The sequence below is a fragment of the Aotus nancymaae genome, unplaced genomic scaffold (genome assembly GCF_030222135.1).
Source record: "Aotus nancymaae isolate 86718 unplaced genomic scaffold, 86718_ANA_hifiasm-v0.15.2.pri h1tg000019l, whole genome shotgun sequence".
NCBI lineage: Eukaryota > Metazoa > Chordata > Mammalia > Primates > Aotidae > Aotus > Aotus nancymaae.
In genome coordinates this window covers 52737274-52749800 of record NW_026988431.1, presented here as the reverse complement: position 1 = coordinate 52749800, position 12527 = coordinate 52737274, and the positions used below count along the sequence as shown (strand labels likewise).

The 12527-nt window shown below is 36.7% G+C and overlaps 1 long non-coding RNA gene across 3 annotated transcripts in view; it reads right to left on the bottom strand.

Moving 5' to 3' along the window:
* Positions 1–12527, bottom strand: part of LOC135275896 (uncharacterized) — a 45936-nt gene continuing 33409 nt past the window's right edge. For all 3 annotated transcript variants that reach the window (XR_010343483.1, XR_010343484.1, XR_010343482.1), the window contains one exon: positions 1–11113. This is a non-coding gene — a long non-coding RNA (uncharacterized LOC135275896). The remainder of the gene's footprint in view (positions 11114–12527) is intronic.

The window sequence follows — 12527 nt, the reverse complement described above, 5'->3', positions numbered from 1 at the left end:
TGTTTTATTTTTTAAAGATCATCTATTTTGGGCAAGTGTTAATAATTCTCCATTTATGGGAGTAATCGAAAGTTTATTTTAAAAAATAAATGTGATTATGCTTTTTAAAAAATAGGGAATGGAATTTTTAACAGTAAAAAATAAGCATACAGATAAAGAAAAACAACAACAAAAAAAACCATGAAAAGTGGTAGCGGGGGAATGAGGCTGGGACACTTTCTTTTAGATCTGCTCTATTGTCATAATTAAAAGAACTAGAGGAGCAAGATCAAACAAATTCAAAAGCTAGCAGAAGACAAGAAATAACTTAAGTTCAGAGCAGAACTGAAGGAGATGATAGAGACACAAAAAACCCTTAAAAAAAAAATCAATGAACCCAGGAGGTGGTTTTTTGAAAGGATGAACAAAATAGACCACTAGTCAGACTGATGATAAAAAAGAAAAGGAATAAGAATAGATGCAATAAAAAGTGATAAAGGGGATCTCACCACTGATCCCACAGAAATACAAACAACTACCATCAGAGATTAACTACAAACACTTCTTGCAAATAAACCAGTAAATCTAGATGATATGGATAAATTCCTGGACATATACACCCCTCAAGACTAAACCAGGAAGAAGTTAAATCCCTGAATAGATGAATAACAAGGTCTCAAATTGAGGCAGCAATTAATAGCCTACCAAACAAAAATCCAGGACCAGACGGGTTCATAGCCGAATTTTACCATAGGTAAAAAGAGGAACTGGTACCTTTCCTTCTGAAACTATTCAAAACAATACAAAAAGAGCAAATCCTACCTAACTCATTTATGAAACCAACATCATCCTGATACCAAAACCTGGCAGAGACACAACTGAAAAAGAAAATTTCAGGCCTATATCCATGATGAACATTAATGGGAAAATCTTCAATACAATACTTGCAAACTGAATCCAACAGCACATCAAGAAGCTCCATCATGATCAAGTCAGCTTCATCCCCGAAATGCAAGGCTGGTTCAACATATGCAAATCTATAAACATAATCCATCACATAAACAGAACTCAGACAAAAACCATGATTATCTCAATAGATGCAGAGAATGCTTTCAACAAAATTCAACAGCTCATTATGCTAAAAACTCTCAGAAAACTAGGTATTAATGGAAGGAATCTTAAGAGCTATTTATGATAAACCCACAGACAATAACACAGTGTGTAGGCAAAAACTGGAAGCATTCCCTTTGAAAACTGGCACAAGACAGGGATGGTGTGTCTCACCACTCCTACTCAACATAGTATTAGAAGTTCTGGTCGGGGAAATCAGGAAAGAAAAAGAAATAAAGGGTATTCAACTAGGCAAAGAGGAAGTCAAATTGTCTCTATTTGCAGATGACATGATTGTATATTTAGAAGACCCCCATTGTGTCAGCCCAAAATCTCCTTAAACTGATAAATTCAGCAAAGTCTAAGAATACACAATCAATGTGCAAAAGTCACAAGCATTCCTGTACATCAATAACAGACAGCCAAATCATGAGTGGACTCCCATTCACAATTACTATAAAGAGAGTAAAATATCTAGGAATACATCTAACAAGGGATGAAATTACAAACCATTGCTCAAATAAGAGAGGAAACAAACAGTTGGAAAAACATTCCATGCTTATGGTTAGGAAGATCAATATTGTGAAAATGACCATACTGCCCCAAATAATTTATACATTCAATGCTAACCCATCAAGCTACCATTGACTTTCTTCACAAAATTGGAAAAACTACCTTAAACTTCATATATAATCAAAAGAGAGCCTGCATAGCCAAGACAATCCTAAGCAAAAAAACAAACCATGACAACAACAACAACAAAAAGCTAGAGGCATCATGCTACCTGACTTCAAACTATACTACAAGGCTAGAATAATAAAAACAGCATGGTTCTGATACCAAAACAGAGATTATAGACCAGTGGAATAGAAGAGAAGCTTCAGAAGTAATGCCACACATCTACAACCATCTGATCTTTGACAAACCTGACAAAAACAAGCAACGGGGAAAGGATTCCCTATTTAATACATGATGTTGGGAAAACTGGCTAACCATCTACAGAAAGCTGAAACTGCATCCCTTCCTTACACCTTATACACAAATTAACTCCAGTTGGATTAAAGATTTAAATATAAGGTCCGTAAAAACCCTAGAAGAAAATCTAGGCAATACCATTCAGGACACAGGCATAGGCAAGAACTTCATGACTAAAACACCAAAAGCAATGGCAACAAAAGCCAAAATAGACAAGTGGGATCTAATTAAACTTAAGAGCTTCTGCACAGCAAAAGAAATAATCATTAGCGTGAACTGTCAACCAACAGAATGGGAAAATTTTTTTCCAATCTACCCATCTGATAAAGGGCTAATATCCAGAATCTAGAAAGAAATCAAACAAATTTACAAGAAAAAACAACCCCATCAAAAAGTGGGCAAAGGATATGAATAGGTGCTTCTCAAAAGAAGACATTTATGCAGCCAACAAACATGAACAAAAGCTCATCATCACTAGTCATTAGAGAAATGCAAATCAAAATCACATTGAGATACCATCTCATGCCAGTTAGAATGGCTATCATTAAAAAATCAGGAGACAACAGACGCCAGAGAGGATGTGGAGAAATAGGAACACATTTACACTGTTGGCAGGAGTGTAAATTAGTTCAGCCACTGTGGAAGACAGTGTGGCAATTCCTCAAGGATATAGAACTAGAAATACCATTTGACCCAGCTATCCCATTACTGGGTATATACCCAAAGGATTGTAAATCATTCTATTATAAAGACACATGCACACACGTTTATTGAGGCACTGTTTACAATAGCAAAGACTTGGAACCAACCCAAATGCCCATCAGTGATAGACTGGATAAAGTAAATGTGGGACATATACACGATGGAATACTATGCAGCCATAAAAAAGGATGAGTTCATGTTGTTTGCAGGGATATGGATTTAACTGGAAACCATTCTCAGAAAACTGACACAAGAACATAAAACCAAACACTGCATGTTCTCACTTATAAGTGGGTGTTGAACAATAAGAATAAGAACACAGGGACACAGGGAGGGGAACATCACACACCGGGGCCTGTCAGGAGGAGAGTGGGGTAAGGGGATAGCAGGGGGTGAAGGGATTGGGGAGGGATAACATTAGGAGAAATATCTAATGTAGATGACAGGGATGGATGTAGCAAACCACCGTAGCACGTGTATACCTATGTAACCTGCACGTTCTGCATATGTAACCTAGAACTTAGTATAATTATTAAAAATAAATAAATGTATCAGATGCAACCTTGTTATGTTGCCCAGGTGGTTCTCAAACTCCTGGGCTCAGGCAACCTCAAACTCCCAAGTAGCTGGAACTATAGGTGTATATCACAACACCCAGCTATTTTTTCTACAATTTTTAATATTTTACTCTCACTACAGAACCAATAATATAAGTAGAGGAACAATTCTACCAAGTATATAATACACAAATAATAAGTGTCCAAGAAAAACATCTATATGCTATTTGTTATACAGTTTTTCAACTAAATGGTGCCAGGGAGATTCCATCATTACCACAAGCAATTTAATCCACTGAAGATTTATACTGGCAAAAATATAGATGTCACACTAGTATGATTTAAAAGTCAAAGTATTAATATTTATATAATTAAACCTTAACCAAATTTCATATTTTCTCTATTGGGGAAAGCATTTCCTAATGTGATTTTTCTGTTGCTATGTATCTTCCAGTTTAATTTTGTTCAGCCCACACCCTGTCACAGTACTCATCAATATTTTGTTAGTTACCAACATTAAATAAAATTTTTAAATCAATTAGCCCTATGTCTATGGTTTTCTCTGACCAACTTCCAACTTTGTATTACCAACATAAAAAAAGATAGATAAACCACTGCTAAATTTAAAAAATTTTTAAAGTAAATACTATGCAAAAGTTGAATGAGTGAGAAAATTTTGCAAGAGACCACTTTACCTTCATAATAAGTCAAGTCTTCATCATCTGGTTTAGGGCATGAATCCACACACATTTAGTGGAAAATGCTTCAGTGCAAAAATATAAAATAAAAATGAGCAAGTTGATTTTTTTTTTTTTTGGTAATTTTTTAACTGCCAGTTCATGTTCAGCTTCCTCCTTCAAAAAACAAAAACACAATCTGGGAAAAATCAGTCAGCCGTCTGTATATTAAATAACATTTCTTGATACAATTAAAATATGGCCTCTGTTCTAAAAATAATTTTGGTTACCTATTTCTGCCTCCAGCTGTCTAAATAAATAAAATATTCAATGAAAACTGACCTTGAGCTCCATAACAAATGGTGACAGCTAATATATTGGCAGAGCTTGACAATAACTTACCCTCACAAATTATCTGTCCTGAAGCAGAACATGAAATTCAATTAATGGATGATATAACTTCTGTCACCTAAACTGGAAGGAACCTTATGACCTAAAACAAGGTAGAAAGATCCACTGTCCCTTGTCCATTATCTATCTTTGGTTAAAAGACTAATCTGTGTCACTTCAAAATGGCAGTCTTGATTCCTCAGCATGAAAACCACTTAAGAAGGTCCCAATGCTTTCCTTTGTCCTAAAAGAGTGCAGAGAATCCCCTGCTGTATTTGAAATGTATGAGAGCTAAATGTACAAAAGTCTAATAACAAAGGTGTATTTTCTTATTGAGGATACTCTTCCCAGAAAGATTAAAACAACAATTTTCAAAATCCAATTATTTTCACTCTACAGGTCCTACCTTATTCAGGTCCACATCAACTAAAACCTTCATAGTGCCCTTAAAAACCTTCATAGGCACTCAGATATCCAATGAGAGAGACTGCTGGAAGAACAGCGTCCTGGCAGTTGTACCTCTATTCCCCTAAGTACTATCTAAATATCTTTCTTCCTATGGGTTCCCACTTCCAGATTCTACTTATGCAGGGCTCCATGGCAGTTTCCAATAATCTTCAAATCTTCAGTCTATGAAAGTACAGATTCCTGAAAAGATGGCCTCAAATGACCAGGAATGGGAGTGCTTTATATCCCTCCTCCTGAATAACAACCTAACTGGAGTCTTGACTAACTACCAGCACAGACACACCTCCAACTACCCAGCTGAACTTCGTGACTGATTTGACAGCCAATGATGCCCCTGACCCAGCCTGCATGGCTATGGAAAGGACATCAGTGATTTGGGAAGAGAGGTGGAGATGAGACACCTGCCCTGGTCCACAGATCTTTGTAGTTCAGCAATCTCCAGCCCATCAGTACTCAAGGGGCTCTGAGCCACCCCTCTGTAAGTCAGGATGGAATTAGATGATACCACATTTCTGTCTGCTGTAGAGACTCCTCCCAGTGTCTCCAAATGTTTTAGCATATTACAGCAAAAATCATTTGTCAATTCTTGATTTAAAAAGAGCACAGCAATCTGTTTAGAGCTTCCTCGAACCCTCTATTTTAATGTGCCTTTGTAGTTAATTCACAGTATCTTGTGTCCTTCATCTTTATAATTTATCAGACTTGTCATAAATCCCAATATTCTAATCTCTTATTGAATAATCCATATCCAGTGTCGTTTCTCTTCAAACTTGGCCTTCCCCTGCTCATTCCATTCTTAGCCATTTTCATTGGGTTCACCAGCTAATTCCCTTCTCATTCTATCCACTGGGTGCACCAGACCCACTCCCACTTTGTATTATTAAAACACATGCCAGGCCGGGCATGGTGCTTCACACCTGTAATCCCAGCACTTTGGGAGGCCGAGGCAGGCAGATCACCTGAGGTCAGTTCGAGACCAGCCTGACCAACATGGAGAAACCCCGTCTCTACTAAAAAGTACAAAATTATCTGGGCATGGTGGTGCATGTTTGTAATCCCAGATACTCAGGAGGCTGAGGCAGGAGAATCGCTTGAAGCCAGGAGGCAAAGTTTGTGGTGAGCCGAGATTGTGCTATTGCACTCCAGTCTGGCAACAGGAGTGAAACTGTGTCTCAAAAAACAACGAGCACAAAAACAAAAAACAAAAAACAAACAAAAAAACCTGCCAATGGAATAAAAAAAGAAGGAAGAGTATTGGGCTTTAAACAAGTTCAAATCTCATTTCTACCATGTCTTATGTCCAAAAATAAACATCCTTATCTCTTTGAGTCTCAAGTTGTCTATCTGGAAAATCATTTGACCAGAACATTCAACACAAATTGAAGTACTAGAAGATACTTTGATTAGTCCTAAGATTCCTTAAATACCTGTAATCTATGTGCTTTTGGTTCTGTGTATAGGAAAATTGGGAATACATAGCCAGCAGAATTTGAAAATATAATGGAAGAAACACCAAGGAAGAAAAGTTATGGAAAAAGAAAAAAATAAATAAAAAAGCATTATGGAAGTAGGCAGAAATACTAGCCTAAAAGGAAATCAAAACTGGGAAGTTAAATAATTTCTCTCCAAGACTTGCCAAATCTTGGTTTTGTAAAACTTCCAGTCCTATGGCCAAACCTTTACTCTGCCCTAAAGGCTTTGATGGTTAATTTAAAAAAAAAAAAAAAAAATGCTGGTTACCACAAAAATTGTCAGATTTATTAGGACAAACTCAAGGACTAACCTCATTTCTAACAGTAATCTAAAATGAGAGTTTAACTTATTTAAACTCATTCATTTAGACATTAAAATTAATCTAATCTTATTCAGACCTATACATTGATCAAAGTGCTGCACAGATATCTCTATTAATCTGTACTGAGGAGTAAGAGAAATGATTTGAAAGCCAGATAGCCTGATGGTCAAACTGTGGGTCAGCTACTTTGTGAACTATGGGATCATGATCTAATTAATCAACCTCTCTAAACCACAGTTGCCTATTTAATAAAAACAGTAGGTTATAAGAACACAGATGTTGTGAAGGCTTTATGAGATAAATGCATAGCACATAATAGGGTGGTTAGCCCAGAATACAACACTCAACAGATATTAGTTTCTTCCATCTATATTTTCTTAGTTAACATAATTTTTTAAATCTGTAAAATCCTACCTGACTGCAGATTAATCAGAACTCCCAGAATCTATTAAAGGAAAAGGTAAAATGCATTTTAAATCAATAATGTATAGAATATTAAAACCATAAGAAAGTACAGTGATGCATGCCTGTAATTTCAACTATGGATGGGAGGCTGAGGAAGGAGGATCACTTGAGAAATCCAGAAGTTGGAGGCTTTAGGAAACCTTGCAAGACTCCACCTGCATAAAAAAAAAAAGTATGCACAGTTGTGTACATGATTTAGTTGTGACATCATTTTTCTTTAAAGTATAGGACTGATGCTTTGTTTCAAAGCATTTATTTGAGAGCATACCTGGGACCTTATTAGAATTAATATAAATTATACCTATTGGTATGTAATTAATGCAGTAAGAACTCTTACTTCCCTTATTTTGTATTTATTAAATGCAAAGAATAAATTTATCAAAATTTGATATCTACAAGTGAACTGCTGCAGTATACAAGTCATACTAGCCAAACCCTATGAAATTGGCTAAAAATGGTATTGTTAGCAGAACAGATGGAATGAGTGACCAGTGTCAAACAGCATGATTTCTGGACCAAAATATGAGGGGGGCAGTTAAAACAGTAAACAGTAGTACCCCTTATCCACTATATGTGTGGAAAAGACACACTTGCCATGTTTTTCTCTGCTCTCACACCACAGCAATAATCATCAACAAAGAAGGCTTCTGTGACCAAATGTGTGGAGAGGTTTTCCCCAACAACAAGAAGAAGCAGTCACTTCTGCAGATGACACACACTGGGTGTCCTCTAATTCTCTTCTCACACTGTCTGCAGATAGCATCAGATTCCACAGGTAAAGGGCTCAGTACCATGAGACTGCCTCTCTACATCAGTCCTAAGTCTGAAACTCCAGAACTTCTGACCAATCTGCTTCAAATTGGGGTTCCCAGGATTCCTTCTTTGGGTTAAATTGAATTGCTGGAATGGCTCAAAGTACTCAGGGAAACACACCAGCATACTATGGATGACATTACAAAAGGTACAGATGAAGAGATGCATAGTTCAAAGTATGGGGCTAGTGGCACAGAGATTTCCAAGCCCTCCCAGGACACACCACTCTCCAGGAACCTCCATGTATTCAGTGATTTGGAAGCTCTCCAAACCCAGTCCCTTTGGGTCTTTATGAAAGCTTCAGTACATAGGCATCACTAATCAATCACTGGCTGTTGGTGACTGACAACCTTCAGCCCTTCTGTCCTCCCCAGAGTTTGCAGAGTGAGACAAAGGATCTCAACCCTCTAATCAGTCATGTCTTCAGGATGGTGACCAGTTCCCATCCTGAATCGACCTAGGAGCTTCCAGCCATCAATCATTAGCATGCCAAAAGTCATCACTTTGGAAATTCTAAGGAGTTTAAGAATTGTACACCAAGAAATGAGTCAAAGTCCAAACAGGTTTTACATCTTCAGTTTTGAATTATGTGGTTATGGCTACTAACAGTTAACTGTATTCCAAACATATTACATTGAAAACTCCAGAAATAAACAAGTCATAAGTGTTAGTGTGCCAGTCTGAGAAGTACAATGAAATCTTGAGCTCCTGCCCTCTATCCATCCCAGGATGTGAATCATTCCTTAGTCCAGTGCATTCACACTGCATGTGCTGTCCAGCCATTAGTCATCAACATGATCTCCTCCTGCATCCAGCCATCAACATCATTAAGTCCTGAAGGTCCAGAAACACTCAAAGCTGATAGTCTTTTTCTGACTTAAGAGTCAGGGGGTGAATAGTGGCCTAACACTACATGACAATGCCTACATCATTCACCTCACTTCATCTCATTACACAGGCATTGTATCACTTCACATCATCACAGGAAAAAGGGTGAGAACCATACCGTATATTTTAAGAGACCACATTCAGAAACGGATTCTTGCAAAAACTTTCCAGCTGCCAGTGGAGAAAAGCTCAAGAGATATTAATGTGTTACTCTGGCTAATAATCTTGGGGAAGGTGCTGGGTGTTTTACTAAGTTGTAGCTATGTGCTCTGCCCTACATATAACAAGGCCCAAATCACCTGTCATTTTATCCCCCACAGAAAGAACCAGTGGAGAGATTACTGCTTTAACAGCTTATCTACTCTGAACCACATCATAGAACAAGACTCTGTCTCAACAACAACAACAACAACAAAGAAACAAACCTAATTGTTCCCATGTAAAAATAAGTCTAGGTCCACATTGGACCTGAAGAGTTCTCTGTGCCATGAGACAGGACAGATATTAAATATTAAATATTAAAAAATTGTATTCCTGCTTTCTGTAGAAATAAAACTTGAATTTAAGCTTTTGTAAGACAAGTCTGGAAAAAGAGCAAAAAATGCAAAAGTAAAATTTGAAAGGCCATTTCATCATCAAGGGCTCATGATCACAAGACATTCACAAACTATACATATTGTTCAAAACTTTCATTCTGAATTTTGACATAAGTTGCAGTTTCATTTGAGGATGTCTAAGGTCAAATAAGATGTCATTTGCTATTTTCAGTTTTTTTTTTTTTTTTTTTTTAGAGAACAGTAAACTTCTTTAGAGAAATGAATTGTCATAACTTCATAGACTAAAGGCTCATGAGTCATAATTCTAAAGGCATTTGTAAAACATGTTGGTGCATGCCTGCATTCTGAACTTCTCAGCCTTAAACTCTCATATAGTAAATATTCACAGATACAAACTGATTAAACAAAAGCCCTTTTAATCTGACATTATTTTTCCTTTTCTTTTTTTGTTTGAGACAGAGTCTTGCTCTGTTACCAGACTGGAGTGCAGTGGCACAATTTTGGCTCACTGCAACCTCTGCCTCCTGGGTTCAAGTGATTTCTGTCTCAGCCTCCTGTATAGCTGGGACTACAGGCATGAGTCACCACGCCCAGATAATTTTTTATATTTTAATAAAGATGAGGTTTCACCATTTTGGCCAGGTTGGTCTTGATCTCCTGACCTTTTGATCCACTCGCCTCAGCCTCCCAAAATGCTGGGATCACAGATGTGAGCCACCATGCCCAGCCTATTTTTCTTTTTCTTTCTTCATTTATCAGCAACAGGAGAGAGTAATTAAATGTGCTAGAGTGGTATAAGGGAATACAATAAAAAGTGTAAAATGAATTAAACCAGAGCTAATCATATCAGTGTGAATACATCTGGAAAATATAATAGAAAGTACGCAAAAGAAAGTGGCAGAAAGATATGTAAAGTGTAGAATCACTCACCTTCCATTTTAGGACACAAATAAAAATTCTGCATAGTATTTCTGAGCATCACAATATGGGTAAGGATTTCAAAAGGGTACTGAAATGGAAGACAGCCAGTGATGTTGGTAGCCTCAATGATGTTCATGATGTTGGTCGCCTCTATGCAATTATTTTTTTGAAAGACTTTTATACCAAAAAAAGTCTCAAAACCACCATTTTAAAAGACTGTCTTCCAGTTATGAATGAATACTTTCCTAGTTCTTAATAATCAAAGATGTCACAAACACACCCATACACACACATGCATACATAGTCTGCTCATTAGAACATCTCATTGGCTTTAGATTATCAGTGTAATATTAACAGGAATTCTTTAAAGACAGAAACTGACATCTAAGTAAAGCATTCCTTTAGGTAGATACCAGAACTCCAACTAGCACATAAGACACGGGAAACATCTCAGAGTCTCAAAATTCACTGCTTTCAATCCCTGACAAGTATAAAAATTTCATATTGGAAATGTTATGCTATTCAAAATATTAAAATAGAAACATCTGAGTTAAAACTCCTATTTTTAAAATCTTGTTTTCTTCTAAATTTATTTTTATTGAACTATGGACACTAACAATAAAATTTATGTCAATGCCTTCCATTCAATTTAGAATAAAAAGAATTAGGGGTAAGAAGAATGTGAGTACTTCCAATCATTTAGTGTACTTATTTCCAGCATTCCATTTATATTGAAAATGTACCTGCTCTCGATGTCTGTACATTTTTTCTTTGTATATCTTCTCTCTCAACAGGATCTTCCATTTCAGTGGTAGGCTGAATGGGTTTTTAAAGAAAATAACGAATAAATCATATATTTTTTATACAATATAAAGTTAGTAATTAAAAATAAATATATATAATTATCTTCAAGGAAGGATGTTATTCAGGAGGCCCTACAAAGCAAAGGGGACATGTCATCAATTATATGTAGGTATGACTGGGCCAACCAAACATTTATGCAGTGAAAGTATCAAGCTGAGTCCTCATGCCTGGCTATGAAAATAATTACTTTCTTCTTTTTATTGCCTAGGACAGCAATGTGATGGTAATATACTGAGTAAAATAGGAAGATAGGATCCCTAAATCACAAAGTTTATTTTTCAAAGTAAGATTGTTTCAAATGCCTATAACTAAAATAGAAGAGTATGGATATTAATGTGAACACGTCGGGCTGATAAGGATACAAGGGACCATTAAACAGTGGAGCAAATTATAACAGAGAATCAATGTCAAGGCTGATGGTGAATGCTCCAGAGTATTTAAACTTCAAACGTCAGAGGCGTTGATGCCAGAACACCACAAATATTTATCATGTGCTTCCCCTTGTTCTGGCACTTAGGAAATACACAGCTGGGATGCCAGTTCAGGTGAATGTGTGATTCACCTCTCATCAAAGAAAGTGTTCTAAATTGATCAGCTATGATACACACTTATGAAATAACAGTTTCTCAAAATTCTCATTTTCCCATGCCCATGTGGCTACTGAAGCACCTACATTTCTCATATCCTCTCGTTTGGCCTTAAGATTTCCTTGATCCACTCAATGCAAGACTTAAAACACATCAAATAAACCATATAGAATAAGCTTTCAGGCTGGGCGCGGTGGCTCACGACTATAATCTCAGCACTTTGGGAGGCCTAGACGGGTGGATCATGAGGTCAAGAGATTGAGACCATCCTGGTCAACATGGTGAAACCCCACCTCTACTAAAAATACAAAAATTAGCTGGGCATGGTGCTACTCGGTAGGCTGAGGCAGGAGAATTGCTTGAACCCAGGAGACAATTAGGTTGCGATGAGCCGAGATCGCGCCACTGCACTCCAGCCTGGGTAACAAGAGCGAAACTCCGTCTCAAAAAAAAAAAAAAAAAAAAAAAAAAAAAAAAAAAAAGAATAAGCTTTCAATATCAAAATATTTATCAAAAGAGAAAACTGAATTGCCACAGTCTTGATAGAAAAGAATAAATGTTTATATTTCAAGATCAGTGCAATATTCTTAGAAAATGACAATTTTGGTAGTCACAGAATGAATTTTATAATGTGACTCCTAAAATTAGCTAAGTTTGGCATGTAATTTTACTCTGTAAATGACTTTTATAAAACAGCTATCATATCAAAGAACTGGCTGACCCCCCCTCAAAATTAGCCAAAATGCAACTTAATCACATCTTATTCCCTCATGTCAATG